This window comes from Bos indicus, chromosome 25, assembly GCF_029378745.1.
Source record: "Bos indicus isolate NIAB-ARS_2022 breed Sahiwal x Tharparkar chromosome 25, NIAB-ARS_B.indTharparkar_mat_pri_1.0, whole genome shotgun sequence".
Taxonomy (NCBI): Eukaryota; Metazoa; Chordata; class Mammalia; order Artiodactyla; family Bovidae; genus Bos; species Bos indicus.
The window spans coordinates 14,257,619-14,273,002 of NC_091784.1; the positions used below are offsets into that span (position 1 = coordinate 14,257,619).

The 15,384-nt window shown below is 38.9% G+C and overlaps 1 long non-coding RNA gene across 4 annotated transcripts in view; it reads right to left on the reverse strand.

The window, feature by feature from the left end:
* The window catches only part of LOC109578352 (uncharacterized), a 106,971-nt gene that overhangs the window by 81,889 nt on the left and 9,698 nt on the right, over positions 1–15,384 (reverse strand). The window lies entirely within an intron of this gene.

A 15,384-nucleotide genomic window follows, 5' to 3' on the forward strand; every position in this document is an offset into this window, starting at 1 on the left:
ACAGTATTATATTTTCCTCTTTGTTTTGATGAAATAAAACAGTAATGGGTACAACTTCATTGGCAGCCATCACTTTCATATCAGTATCTTATTATGAAGCGGGTGTTTTACCACCCTCAGAGAGGGAGAAAGAAAGATCACTAGTCACCAGCATACAATGAAATTTCATTGTCTGGCCTTTTAGGGACCAAGAGATCCGCCTCAGCGGCCCAGTAAATAGATGATGCTTCCAAGGGACTGAGACGCTTGTAACATCCCATGTTGCCAGCCAGGATCCTGCCCTCAGGGAGAGAAAACCACGTCTGAGGGGACAGAAGGCGCCCCAGGCATTCCCAGGAGTGAGCAAGGGACAGAGCCGGGAGCTTTAGGGGAGAGAGATGTTAGGACATGTAAAGGACAGTCCAGCAGAGGAGACTCCTCGGGCGAGGTCAGAGTTACGGGATTTTGGCTGAGGCCCTGCTCTGTGCCAGGTGGAGGGCTGGCACCAAAGTGTGGCTGCAGGACAGAGTCTGGTCAAGAAATGCTGAGAGGGGGTCACCAAGGGCGCGGGGACAAACAGTGCTGAGAAAGTCTGGAAGGGTCGACAGCGGGGCATCTAAGGCTCCCAGACCCCAAAGGGCTGAAGACTCTTCTGGAGATAATGCTGTTTTCTTTGGGAAGTACAGGCCTCCAGAAGCCTTGCAAAGTGTGGACAAGAGTCACCATTTAGCATCTCTACAATCCTCTGCAGCACACTTGCTCTCAAATCAAAGCGACTACCCAAGCCTTTGTAAACAGACACACCCACACACGTGATGCTGGAGGTGAATGGCAGCTCCTCCACTGAGTCCAGGGAAGACCGGTTTCAGGAAAATGCAAACTACATGTGTGTCACCAACAACTTTCTGTGTCACATAATCCCAAGTCACCTAATGACCGTTCCTTCATTCCTCCTTCCACAAATAGCTTCCCTTTCTGATGGATTCAGAAAGAAACTCATCTGGACATCCTGGCTGTCTTTTCTGCTAATTTTTATGACAGGTTATTAAAATTAAACATACAGTGTATACTTAGACAAAAAGCAAGGCCACTCATCAGCTATCTGACTGCCCTTGTGGATACGGCCATGCGACAGATCATTCGAGGAGGATGCTACTGACAATGGCCCTGTGTGCTCTAACCCCAGTAAATGTACCCACCCTTCTCCCCACGCCCTGGTACACAGCACCAGGGCACAGGAATGCAGTTGAGACACAGGTTAATAGAAATAGCAGCAAATGTATTAAATGCAGCTAGATGCCAGGCCCTGTGCCAAACACTTTGTATATAACCTCATTTAACCATAAGCCTAAGAGGGAGGAACTCTTACTGTCCCCATTTAACAGACGTGGCAGTTCAAGACAGAGAAGGGAAACGTCTTGCCTGGAATTAGAAAGTAGAATGTGGATTTGAGACCAAGCTTCTAACATCCCAGAACCCAAACCATTTCTGTACATTCGGCACACACAATCCAACATCTTCTGTTCAGATACATGACGAAGTCAATTGATGACAGCAGATTTGGCTAATGTCAGTCTCACCCCAACTGGGGGTCTCAAGTCTCCTCAATCTCACACATTTGACAAAGTAGCTAGCTACTCACATGGATGGTTAACAGCGTGTACTAGGTAAGCTCCAATCAGAACGTGGGTTACAGGACCGGTATCTTAAGTGAAGCCCATGGCGGGGCCACGCCCAATGACTCACGAAACTGCCCACCTGGACAGGGACTTCTGGAGCCACCTGCACACATGCGTATGTGCTCAAGTCGCTCAGCCGTGTCAAGACTCTTTGTGACCCCATGGACTGTAGCCTGCAAGGCTCCTCTGTCCGTGGATTTTCTAGGCAAGAATACTGGAGTGGGTTGCCCTTTGCTCCTCCAGGGGATCTTCCCAACCCAGGGATCAAAGGTGTGTCTCCTCCATTGGCAGGCAGGATTTTTTTTTTACCACTGTGCCACTTGGGTGGAGCCACTTGAGCATATCCAAAAACCTAGGAGCTATAGAATGATTTTATGATATCTAGTAAAGTTGAAGATACAAACCCTGTGACTCAGCAGCTCAACTGTTTGATACTCATCCTTGAGAAACACATGCACACAGGCAATCACATGCAAGAATAAACACGAAAGCATTGTTTACAAACATCGAAAACAACTTGTATGTTTTTCATTTTGCAAATATTTAAACATAGCAATTTACATAAATGAACTATATCTAATGTATCAATGTGAAAGAATCTCAGGGTGCTGAGGATGAGTGCAAAATGAAGCCTACATAATTCAAGTAACATTTTAAATCAATAATGCTGTTCACTTTTTTATATAAAGTATAAAAATATGGATTTATGTCAATACCAAGATTCAAGATACTTCTGGAAGAGAGGAGTTAAGATTGCAAATAAAGCAGGCTTCAATTAATACTGAATGTTTTAATTTTTTCTATATTTTATTTCTTTAGTAATTCTATAGCCATATAGCAAAATATTAAGACTTATTTACTGATACTTGATTTCTTTATTTGCCCTTATTCTTTACTATGAGTTAGAAAAAGATAAGCTTAAAAAAAAAAAGAATTACACAGGAATCCCATGAAAAACTGCATGCCAGTTAACTTAGATAAAATAGACAAATTCCTTGAAAGATACCAACTACCAAAAATTGACTCAACAAGAAAGAAAAACTGAAAGCCTTTCCTTTAAAATGAGGAACAAGGACTTCCCTAGTGGCTCAGTGGGTAAGAATCTGCCTGCCAATGCAAGGAACACAGATTCAATCCCTGATCCAGGAAGATCCCACATGCCTCGGAGCAACTGAGCCCATGCACCACAACTACTGAAGTCTGCCCGCTCTAGGACCCTCACGCCACAACTACTGAGCCACAGTTACAGAAGCCCGTGCACCCCAGAGCCCAAGCCGGAACTACTGAGCCCACGTGCCTCAACTACTGAAGCCCGTGCACCCTAGAGCCCAAGCCGGAACTACTGAGCTCATGTGCCTCAACTACTGAAGCCAATGCACCCCAGAGCCCAAGCCAGAACTACTGAGCCCATGTGCTGCAGCTACTGAAGCATGTATACCCAGAACCTGTGCTTCACAACAAAACAAGCCACCACAATGAGAAGCCCTATACCGCAACTGGAGAGTAGCCCCCGTTCTATGCAGCTAGAGAAAACCCGTGTGCAGCAACAAAGACCCAGGACAGCCATAAATATAACAGTATGCACATGTCAAAAAAAAAAAAAAAAAAGAGCAATAAGTTGCCCACTCTTACCACTTGTTCAACATAGCATTGGAAGTCCTAACCAGAGCAATTAGGCAAGAAGAAGAAATAAAAGTCATCTAAATTAGAAAGGAAGAAGTACAGCTATCAGTATTTGAAGATGACATGTTATATAGAAAAACCCTAAAGACTGTTAAATTCAGTAAAGTTGCAGGATATACAATTAATATACAAAAATAAGTTGCATTTTTGTACGCCAATAATGAACTATGAGAAAGAGAAATTCAGGAAATAATGTTTAGAATTGCATCAAAAAGAATAAAATACTTCAGTATAAACTTAACCAAGGAAGTGAGAGACTTGTTTACGGAAAGCTGTAAGACACTGATGAAAGAAACTGAAGACACCAATAAATGGAAATATATTCCATGTTCACGGACTGGAAGAATTAATATTAGTAAAATGTCTATACTACCCAAAGCAATCTACAGATACAATTCCTATCAAAATTCCAATGACATTTTTTCACAGAAATAAAACAATCCACAAATTTGTATGGAACTACATAAGACCCCCCAAATAGCAAAAACAATTTTGAGAGAGAAGAACAAAGCTAGTGTCATCGCATTTCCTATTTTCAAACTATACTCCAAAGCTATAGTAATCCAAACAGTAAGGTACTGGCATAAAACAGACATGTACGGGAGTTCCCTGGTGGCCTAGTGGTTAGGATAACGGGCTTTCACTGCTGCAGCCTGGGTTCTATCCCCAGGCGAGGAACTGACATCCCACAGCTGCATGACACAGCAAAAAAAAAAAAAAATAACAGAACTATATGGTCAACTAATGTATGACAAAGGAGCCAAGAGTATACAATGGGGAAAAGAAAGTCTCTTCAATAAGTGGTGCTGGGAAAACTCAACATCCACATGCAAAAGAATGAAACTGGACCCTCACCTCATCTGACACCACACACAAAAATTAATTCAAAATGGATTAAAGCCTTAAATGTAAGTCTTGAAACAATAAATCTCCAAGAAGAACACATAGAGGAAAATCTCTTTACCATGGGTCTTGGCAATGACTTTAGATATACCAAAAGCACAGCAACAAAAGCGAAAAAAGAGAAAGTGGAACTCTATCAAACGACAAAGTTGCTGCACAGCAAAGGAAACAAAAAACATGACAAAGCAACACAACAGAACAGAAAATATTCACAAACTATGTATCTGATAAGTTAATACACAAATCATACAACTCAACAGCAAAATCAAAAACAAATAACCCATCTAATAATAGGCAAAGGATATGAATAGACATTTTTTCCAAAGAAGACATATAAGCAGACTTTGTGTTGTTGTGCTTCGCTTTACTGCACTTCACAGATACTGCATTTTTTTTTACAAATGAATATTTGTGGCAACCCTTTGTCAAGCAAGTCTATTGAGTGCCATTTTCCCAATAGCATTTACTATTTTTGAGTCTGTATGTCACATTTTGGGAACTCTCGATACAAACTTTTTCATTATTATTTGTGATCTTTGAATTTATACTATGACTTGCTGAAGGCTCAATGATTAGGATTTTTTGGCAATAAGTATTTTTAAAGTTTAATGTACATTATTTTTTAAATATAATGCTATTGTACACAGACTACAGTATAGCATACACATAACTTTTATATGCACTGGGAAATTAAAATATCCATGTGATGCACTCTATTTACTTAGGAGTGGTCTGCAACTGAACCTGCAATATCTGTGAGGTATACCTGTACAAATGGCCAACAGGTATATGAAAAGATGCTCAACGTCACTAGTCATCAGGGAAATGCAAATCAAAACTACAGTAGGCTATTAACTCATACCTATTAGGATAACTGTCATCAAAAAGATGAGAGAGAGAATTCCCTGGTGGTCTAGTGGTGAAGACTCTGTGCTTCCAATGCAGGGGAAGCAGGTTGGATCCCTGGTTGGGGAACTAAGATCCAACATGCCACTGCTGCTAAGTTGCTTCAGTCGTGCGACCCCACAGACGGCAGCCCACCAGGCTCCCCATCCCTGGGATTCTCCAGGCAATAACACTGGAGTGCTTGCCATTTCCTTCTCCGACATGCCATTAAGTGCAGCCAAAGATTAAAAAAAAAAACAAATTAAAAAAAAAAAAAGACAAAAGATAACAAGTGTTGATGAGGATGTGGAGAAAACGCAACTATTGTGAACTGTTCAGATCAGATCAGATCAGTCGCTCAGGCGTGTCTGACTCTTTGCGACCCCATGAATCGCAGCACACCAGGCCTCCCTGTTCATCACCAAATCCTGGAGTTCACTGAGACTCACGTCCATCGAGTCAGTGATGCCATCCAGCCATCTCATCCTCTGTCGTCCCCTTCTCCTCCTGCCCCCAATCCCTCCCAGCATCAGTCTTTTCCAATGAGTCAACTCTTCGCATGAGGTGGCCAAAGTACTGGAGTTTCAGCTTTAGCATCATTCCTTCCAAAGAAATCCCAGGGCTGATCTCCTTCAGAATGGACTGGTTGGGTCTCCTTGCAGTCCAAGGGACTCTCAAGAGTCTTCTCCAACACCACATTCAAAAGCATCAGTTCTTTGGCACTCAGCCTTCTTCACAGTCCAACTCTCACATCCATACATGACCACAGGAAAAACCATAGCTGTTAGTGAAAATGTAAATTAGTACAGTCTTTATGGAAAACAGTAAGGAGGTTCCTCAAAAACTTAAAAATAGAACTACCATATGATATGGTCATCCCACTTCTTGATGCATATCCAGAGGAAATGAAATCAGTATTTCAAAAGAGATAGCTTCACTTTCATGTTCATTGAAGTATTATTTACAGTAGCCAAGATACAGAAACAACCTCCCTGTCCATCGACATATGAACAGATAAAGAAAATGTGATACACACACACAGGAATATTATTCACCCTTATAAAAGACGGAAATCCTGTCATTTCCAACAAAATGGATAAAACTTGAGAGCATTATAGTAAGTGAAATAAGTCAGACAGAAAATGACAAATACTATGATGATATCCCTTAATATATGATATTAAGGCCAACCTCACAGAAACGGAGAGTAGTGATGACTATCAGGTACAGGAGTGGGGGGAGGAATGGCAAGATATTGATCAAAGAGAACAAACTTGCAAGTATAAGATGAATAAGTTTTGGGGATCTAATGTAGAGCATGGTGAAAACCATTAACAATACTGTACTGTATTGAAATTTGCTAAAAGAGTAGATCTTAAATATTTCCATCACATTTCCAAAAAAATGGTCAGTATGTGAGATAATGAATGTGTTAATTAGCTTGACTAGGATTATCCTTTCAAACTGTGTAAATGTATCAAATACACCATACATATATACAGTTGATTATACCTCAGTAAAGCTGGGGAGAAAATGAAAAAGTGCTGAAAGAAAAAAATGTCAACTGAAAATTCTAAATACAACAAAGTATCCATCAAAAATGAGGAAGAAATTAAGACATTCCCAGATAAACAAAAACTAAAAGAGCTATCACCACTAGCCGAGTCTTGTAAGAAATGCTTAAAGGACTCCTTCAAGTTGAAATGAAAGGATGATGGACAGTAACTCAAAGTCCTATGAAAAATAAGATTCTCTAGTAAAGGTAAATATTGGTATATGGACAAGTAAAAACATGTAATATTGTCATTTTAGATCTTAACTCCAATTTTTATTCATTCATAATAAGCTTTAAAAGAAAAAAGCATCATATTAACTCTGAGTCTATATTAGTGCTGCTGCTGCTAAGTCGCTTCAGTCGTGTCTGACTCTGTGGGACCCCATAGACGGCAGCCCACCAGTCTCCCCCGTCCCTGGGATTCTCCAGGCAAGAGCACTGGAATGGGTTGCCATTTCCTTCTCCAATGCATGAAAGTGAAAAGTGAAAGTGAAGTTGCTCAGTCATGTCTGACTCAGCGACCTCGCAACCTCACGGACTGCAGCCTACCAGGCTCCTCCGTACATGGGATTTTCCAGGCAAGAGCACTGGAGTGGGATGCCATTGCCTTCTCCCTATATTAGTGGGTACATAACAAATAATGATGTAATTTGTGACATTAGCAACAAAGGTGGGTGTAGAGGAGCTGTAAAGAAGTAGAATCTTGTATGTGAGAAAAGTTTAACAGTTCTCAGTTTAAATGGATTATCCTAACCTTTTAGGATGTTAAATGTAATCACTATTTTTATAACCTTAGAATGTTAAACGTAATCACAGTGTGTTTTATACAACACAAAGAAAATACACGAAGAATATACACAAAAGAAAATGAGAAGGGAATCAAAACATGTCACTGCTGAAAACAAAACCTGTGTAAACACAGAGGAAGGCAAGATGGAAGGGAGGGACAAATAAAATGGCAATTCCCTATCAATAATTAAATGTAAGTAGATTAAATTCCCCCAATTAAAAGACACAGACTGGCAGAATGGATTTAAAAAGAGAATCCAACTTGATGCTGCCTATGAGAGACTCACTTCAGAGCTAAGGAAACGCACAGGTTTAAAGTGAAAGGATGGAAAACGTCATTCCATGCACACAGTAGCCACAAGAGAACAGGAGTAGTGATGTAATATCAAATGCAACAGACTTTAAATTTTTAAAGAAAAAAACTACTGCAACAGATAAAGAAGGACTTTATGGATGAAAGGGTCAACTCACCGAGAATAGAATGATTACAAACATGCAAAAATCACAGACTCTAAATATATAAAGCAGACATTGACAGGATATATCAAGAATGTCTGCAATTCAATAACAAAAGACAAAAAAACAGCCCAATTTAAAGACGGACAAACAACCGAAATGGGCATTTCTCCAAAGAAGGTATATTAATGGTCAATAAACTCATGGAAAGATGCTCAACATCATTAATCATTCAGTCAGTTCAGTTCAGTCGCTCAGTCATGTCTGACTCTTTGCGACCCCATGGACTGCAGCACGCCAGGCCTCCCTGTCCATCACCAACTCCTGGCGTTTACTCAAACTCATGTCCATTGAGTCAGTGATGCCATCCAACCAACTCTTTCAGAAAAGCAGAATAACAGGTACTGGTGAAGATTTGGAAAAGAAATTGGGATCCTTGTGCAGTCATTCATGGGAATGTAAAACGGTGCAGCTGCTATGTAAAACAATATGACAGTCCTTTCAAAACAAATTAAACACAGATTACATGTGATCCACAGTTCCACTCTGGGTATATACCCAAAAGAATTTAAAGCAACATCCTAAAGAAATATTTATACACACCTATGCTTAGCAGAATTATTCACAATAGCCAATAGGTGGCAGCAACCCAAGTGTTCATTGATAAATGAATGGATAAACAAAACCATACACATACCATGGAATATTATTCAGCCCTTTAAAAAGGAAATTCCAGTGCACTGTACATGGATGAACATTGAGGATCTTATGTTAAGTGAAATAAGCCAGTCAAAAAAGACAAATATAATTCCAGCACATGGTACTTTCTCCAGGATAGATCACATACTAGGACACAAAACAAGCCTTGGTAATTTTAAGAAAATTGAAATCATATTAAACATCTTTTCTGACCACAGCACTATGAAACTAGAAATCAACTACAAGGGAAAAAAATGAAAGAAAAAAAAAACACACACTAACATGTGAAGGCTAAACAATATACAACCAATCAATCAATGGGTCACTGCAGAGATCTAAGAACACATTTAAACATACCTGGAGACAAACAGAAATGAAAACATAGCAATCCAAACTCTACGGGATGCGGCAAAAGCAGTCCTAAGAGGGAAATTCATAATGATACAAGCTTACTTCAGGAAACAAGAAAAATATCAAATACACATCCTAACCTTACACCTAAAGCAACTAGAAAAAAAAAAAGAGCAAACAAAACCCAAAGTTAATAAAAGGAAAGAAATCATAATGAGCAGAGATACAGAGTAAAAAAAAAAAAAAATAGAAAAGCTCAATGACATTAAGAATTGGTTCTTTGAAAAGAAACAAAATTGATAAATCTCTAGCCAGGCTCATCAAGAAAAAGAGAGGGCCCAAATCAATAAAATCAGAAGTGAAACAGAAGTTACGACCAATATCATAGAGCTACAAAAGGTCATAAGAGACTACTATAAACAATTATAGGCCAATAAAATGGACAACATAGAAATGTACTCTCTCTCAAAGCTGAATGAGGAAGAAATAGAAAATATGAACAGATCAATTACCAGTAATGAAAATAAATCAGTAATTTAAAAACTCCCAATAAAAGTCCAGGACCAGATGGCTTCATAGGTGAATTCTACCAAACATTTAGAGAAAAGTTAACACCTATTCTTCTCAAAGGATGCTTCACTTATTTAACTTAATCCATCCATGTTGTTACAAATGGCAACATATTCTTTTTTTATAGCTGAGAACTAAGGAACCTCCTGATGAAAGTGAAAGAGGAGAGTGAAAGAGTTGGCTTAAAACTCAACATTCAGAAAACTAAAATCATGGCATCTGGTCCCATCACTTCGTGGCAAATAGATGGGGAAACAATGGAACCAGTGAGAGACTTTATTTTGGGGGGCCCCAAAATCGCTGCAGATGGTGACTGCAGCCATGAAATTAAAAGACGCTTGCTCCTTGGAAGAAAAGTTATGACCAACCTAGACAGCATATTAAAAAGCAGAGACATTACTTTGCCAACAAAGGTCTGTCTAGTCAAAGCTGTGGTTTTTCCAGTAGTCATGTATGGATATAAGAGTTGGACCATAAAGAAAGCTGAGTGCAGAAGAACTGATGCTTTTGAACTCCAGTGTTACAGAAGACTGGAAAGTCCCTTGGACTGCAAGGAGATCAAATCAGTCCATCCTAAAGGAAATCAGTCCTGAATATTCATTGGAAGGACTGATGCTGAAGCTGAAACTCCAGTACTTTGGCCACCTGATGCAAATAACTGACTCACTGGAAAAGATCCTGATGCTGGGAAAGATTGAAGGCAGGAGGAGAAGGGGACAACAAGGATGAGATGGTTGGATGGCATCACCGACTCAATGGACATGAGTTTGAGCAAGCTCCAGGAGTTGATGATGGACAGGGAGGCCTGGCATGCTGCAGTCCATGGGGTCACAGGGAGTTGGACACGACTGAACTGAACTGAACAAACCACTGGTCACATACACCGTGTCTGTGTCTCCTCAAATCTCCTGAAGTTTAACTATTTAAACAAAATTAACAACAAAATGGGCTTTACAACATATGTAAAAGTGAAACACGTGAGAACAATAACACAAAGGTCAGGAAGAGATACGGGAGCATATTACTGTAAACTATGTTATATGTTAAGTGGTACAGTACCACTTAGTGGTGGACACTAATAAATTAAAGATGGATATTGTGAATCCTATGAAAGTCACTCAGTCATGTCTTTGTCACCCCATGGACTGTGGCTCACCAGGCTTCTCTGTCCATGGAATTCTCCAGGCAAGAATGCTGAACTGGGTAGCCACTCCCTTCTCCAGGGGTTCTTTCCAACCCAGGGATTGAACCCAGGTCTCAGTTGCAGGCAGATTCCTTACCATCTGAGACGCCAGGGAAGCCCTATAGCAAACAACTAAACTTAAAAAAAAATAATTTCTAATAAGTCAAACAAAGGGATTAATTCAACTATAAAATCTAACAGAATCAAAAATGTATAAAAAGACAGAAAAGGGAAGGAAAAAACAGATGGGACAAGTAGAAAGCAAATAGTAAAATGATAAATTTAAACTTACTCATATCAAATTGTCTCATTAAATTTAAATGGTCTAAATAATTCAGTTAAAAGACAGATTTTCAGAATGCCTAAAAAAGCACAACCAAACTCTGTGCGGCTTATAAGAAACACTTTAAATATAAAGACACAGATAAAGATTAAAAAGAAGCATATAGGAAAGGTATCCCATGCTAATACTAATCAATTATTAGAATGGCTATATTTATATAAGACAAAATTTCAGAGATTTCAGAGCAAAGAATATTATCAGAGATAAAGAAGGTCATTTCAACCCACCTCCTAGAATAATGGAAACAAACACAAAAGTGAACAAGTGGGACCTAGTTAAAAGCTTTTGCACAGCAAAGGAAACTATAAATAAGGTGAAAAGACAACCCTCAGAAGGGGAGAAAATAGTAACAAATGAAACAACTGACCCATGATTAGTTTCCAAAATATTCAAGCAGCTCATACAACTCAATACCAGAAAAACAAACAACCCAATCAAAAAGTGGGGAAAAGACCTCAACAGACATTTCTCCCAAGACATACAGACAGCTAACACACACATGAAAAGATGCTCAACACAGCTCAGTATTAGAGAAATGCAAATCAAAACCACAGTGAGATACCACTGGTCAGAACAGCCGTCATCAAAAAGTCCACAAACAATAAATGCTGAGTGTGGAGAAAAGGGAAGGGTGTGGAGAAAAGGGAACGCTCTTGCACTGTTGGTGGGAATGTAAATTGATACAGCCACTACAGAAGACAGTATGAAGATTCCTTAAAAAACTAGGAATAAAACTACCATATGATCCAGCAGTCCCACCCCTAGGCATATACCCTGAAGAACCAAAATTGAAAAAGATACGTGTACCCCCATGTTCACTGCAGCACTATTTACAATAGCTAGAACATGGAAGCAACCTAGATGTCCATCAACAGATGAATGGATAAAGAACTTATAGTATATACACACGATGGAATATTACTCACCCCTAAAAAGGAACGCATTTGAGTCAGTTCTAGTAAGGTGGATGAACTAGAGCCTATTATACAGAGTGAAATAAGTCAGAAAGAGAAAGATATATAATGTACATTAACGCATATATGTGGAATCTAGGAAGATGGTACTGATTAATTTATTTGCAAGGCAGCAATGGAGAAACAGACACAAAGAATAGATGTATGGGCACAGCAAGAGGGGGGAGAGGGTGACATGTATGCAGAGAATAACACAGAATTACCTTACCATATGTAAATAGACAGCCAATGGGAATTTGCTCTGTGTCTCAGGGAACTCAAACAGGGGCTCGGTATCAACCAAGAAGGGTGGGATGGGGAGGGAGCTAGGAGGGATGTTCAGGAGGGAGGGGACATGTGTACACCTATGGCTGATTCATGTTGATGTTTGACAGAAAACAACAAAATTCTGTAAAGCAATTATCCTTCAATTAAAAAATAAACTTAAAAAAGGAGATCATTTCATAATGACAAATTCATGAAGAAGTCGGAAGAATCCTAAATGTTTATGCACCTAACAACAAACTACAGGAAACAAAAAAATTACAGAACTTCACAGAGGGATAGAAAAATCCATAATTACAGGAAAAGATGTCAATAACCTCTCTCAGTAATTGACAGAACAAGTCAAGAAGAAATCAATAGGATTTTATTTTAAAAAAGATTTAAACAATACTATTAGTCAGTGTGACATTATTGATGTTTATACTGTACAATGCTTCACCCAGCAACAGAATACACATTCTTTTCAAAGGCACATGATCCCCAACCACAGGGAAATTAAACTAGGAATTAATAAAAGGAAGATCTTTTAAAAATCCCCAAATATTTAGAAATGAACATACTTCTGTGTAACAGTAAGCCAAGGGAGAAAAGTATTTTGAACTGAATGAAAATTTAAAAAACACAATATATCAAAAGGTATGATATGCTGCTAAAGCAGTACACGAAGGGTACTTTTGTGGCGCCTTAAGGGAATTTTTGAATGCCTTTATTAGGGGAAAAAACAAAAACAAAAAAGTTCCCAAATCAGTGGCCTCAGCGTCCGCTCTAAAAAAAAAAAAAAAAAAACTAGAAAAAGAAAAGCAAAGTAAACCTAAAATGGAAAAAAAGGAAATATAAAGGCCAGAGCAGAAATCAATGAAATAAACAGAAAATACAGCAATACAGAAAAACTCAGAATTGGAAACTGATCCCTGGAGATCAGCAAATTTGACAAACCTTCCATAAGTCAGACAAATCAGAAAAATTAAGCAAGAGGGCACAAATTGCCAATATCAAGAATGAGAGAGGTGATGTCACTACAGATTCTACAAATGTGAAATGGATAATATGGAAATATGAAAAGTGTTATCAATAAAGTCAACAACTTAGATCAAACAATTCCTTGAAAGAGTCACACTTCATTCACTTAAGAAATAGATAACCTGATTAGCTCCATATCATTTAAAGAAGTTGAACTAATAGTGAAAAACTTTTCATAAGGGAAAACCCAAGCCCAGATAGCTCTCCTATTGAATTCTACCAATCATTTAAGGAAGAAATATTACCAGTTGTCTGCAAACTAGAAAACTGAAAAGGCGGCAACTTATTATCCCCTCAACTTATTCTATATGATGATGCCAGTATTACCCTGACGCTGAAACCAAAGACATTACCAGAAACATAAATAAAATTGACCGATATCTTTCATGAACATACAAAATATCTAAACAAATTTTACAAAATTGGACCCAACGATGTATAAAAAGGATAATATATCCTGACCAAGTAGAGTCTGTCCGGAATGTAGTGACAGTTGAATGTTTAAAAATCAGTGTAATTTACCATACTGGGCTTCCCTGGTGGCTCAGACAGTAAAGAATCTGCCTGCAATGTGGGAGACCCAAGCTCAGTCCCTGGCTGGGAAGATCCCCTGGAGAAGGGAATGGCTACCCACTCCAAAATTCTTGCTTGGAGAATTCCATGGACAGAGGAGCCTGGAGGTCTACAGTCCATGTGGTGTCTATATGGGGTCTCAAATAAAACTAAAAAAAAGTTTAAGATGAAATTGATCATATCAATAGACACAAAAAGCAACTGAAAAAGCTGGCTTTCATTCCTGATTTAAAAAAAAAAAATCCCTCACTGATTAGGAGTAGAAGGGAATTTCCTCAACCTCATAAAGGGCATCTGTGACAAACCCACTGGGAACACCATGCCTAATACTGAAAGACTGCTTTGTCCTGAATATCAGAAATAAACTAAGAATGTCCTCTGAGAGTGTCCTCGCCACTTCTACTCAATATTATACTAGAAGTTCTAACCAATAAAGAAAAACAAATAAAGGCATTCAGATTGGAAAGGAAGAAGTAAAACTGTTACTATTCACAGACTACATGATGGCCAATAGAAATCTGAAAGAATCTACCAAAAGACTACAAATAAGTGAGTTTAACAAGGTGGCAGAATACTAGGCCAGTATAAAGAATTCAAGCACACTTCTATTTACCAGTAATAAATAATCAGAAATTGAAATTTTTAAATAGTATCATTTCTAAAACTCTCCAAAATATTATATGAAAAATAAATCAGACAAAAGATGTTAAAGATGTGTACACTGGGAACAACAAGAACACTGCTGAGAAAATTAAAGAGTTTGGTCACTCAGTCATGTCTGACTCTGCGACCCCATGGACTGCAGCACACCAGGCCTCCCTGTCCACCTCGTGGAGCTTGCTCAAACTCATGTCCATCGAGTCAGTGATGCCATCCAACCATCTCATCCTTGTTGTCCCCTTCCGCTCCTGCCTTCAGTCTTTCCCAGCATCAGGATCTTTCCCAATGAGTCAGTTCTTTGCATCAGGTGGCCAAAGTACTGGAGCTTCAGTATCAGTCCTTCCAAAGAATATTCAGGACTGATTTCCTTTAGGATTGACTGGTTTGATCTCTTTGCAGTCCAAGGGACTCTCAAAAGTCTTCTCTAACACCACAGTTCAAAAGCATGAATTCTTCAACAATCAGCTTTCTTTATGGTCCAACTCTCACATCCATACATGACTACTGGAAAAACCATAGCTTTGACTAGATGGACCTTTGTCAGCAAAGTAATGTCTCTGCTGTCTGTCTAGGTTTGTCATAGCTTTTCTTCCAAGGAGCAGAATTTTCCAAGGAGAAAATTAAAGAAGACTTAAATAAATCAGAAAATAGATCATGTTCAAGGATTGGAGGATTCAATAGTGTCAATATGCTAAATTCTCTCCAAATTGACCTACAGGTTTAATGCAATCCCAAGAGGCTTATTGTATAAATTGTTACCAAATTCTAAAATTCACATTGAAATGTAAAGGAACTAGAATAGCCAAAAGGAAGGGCAG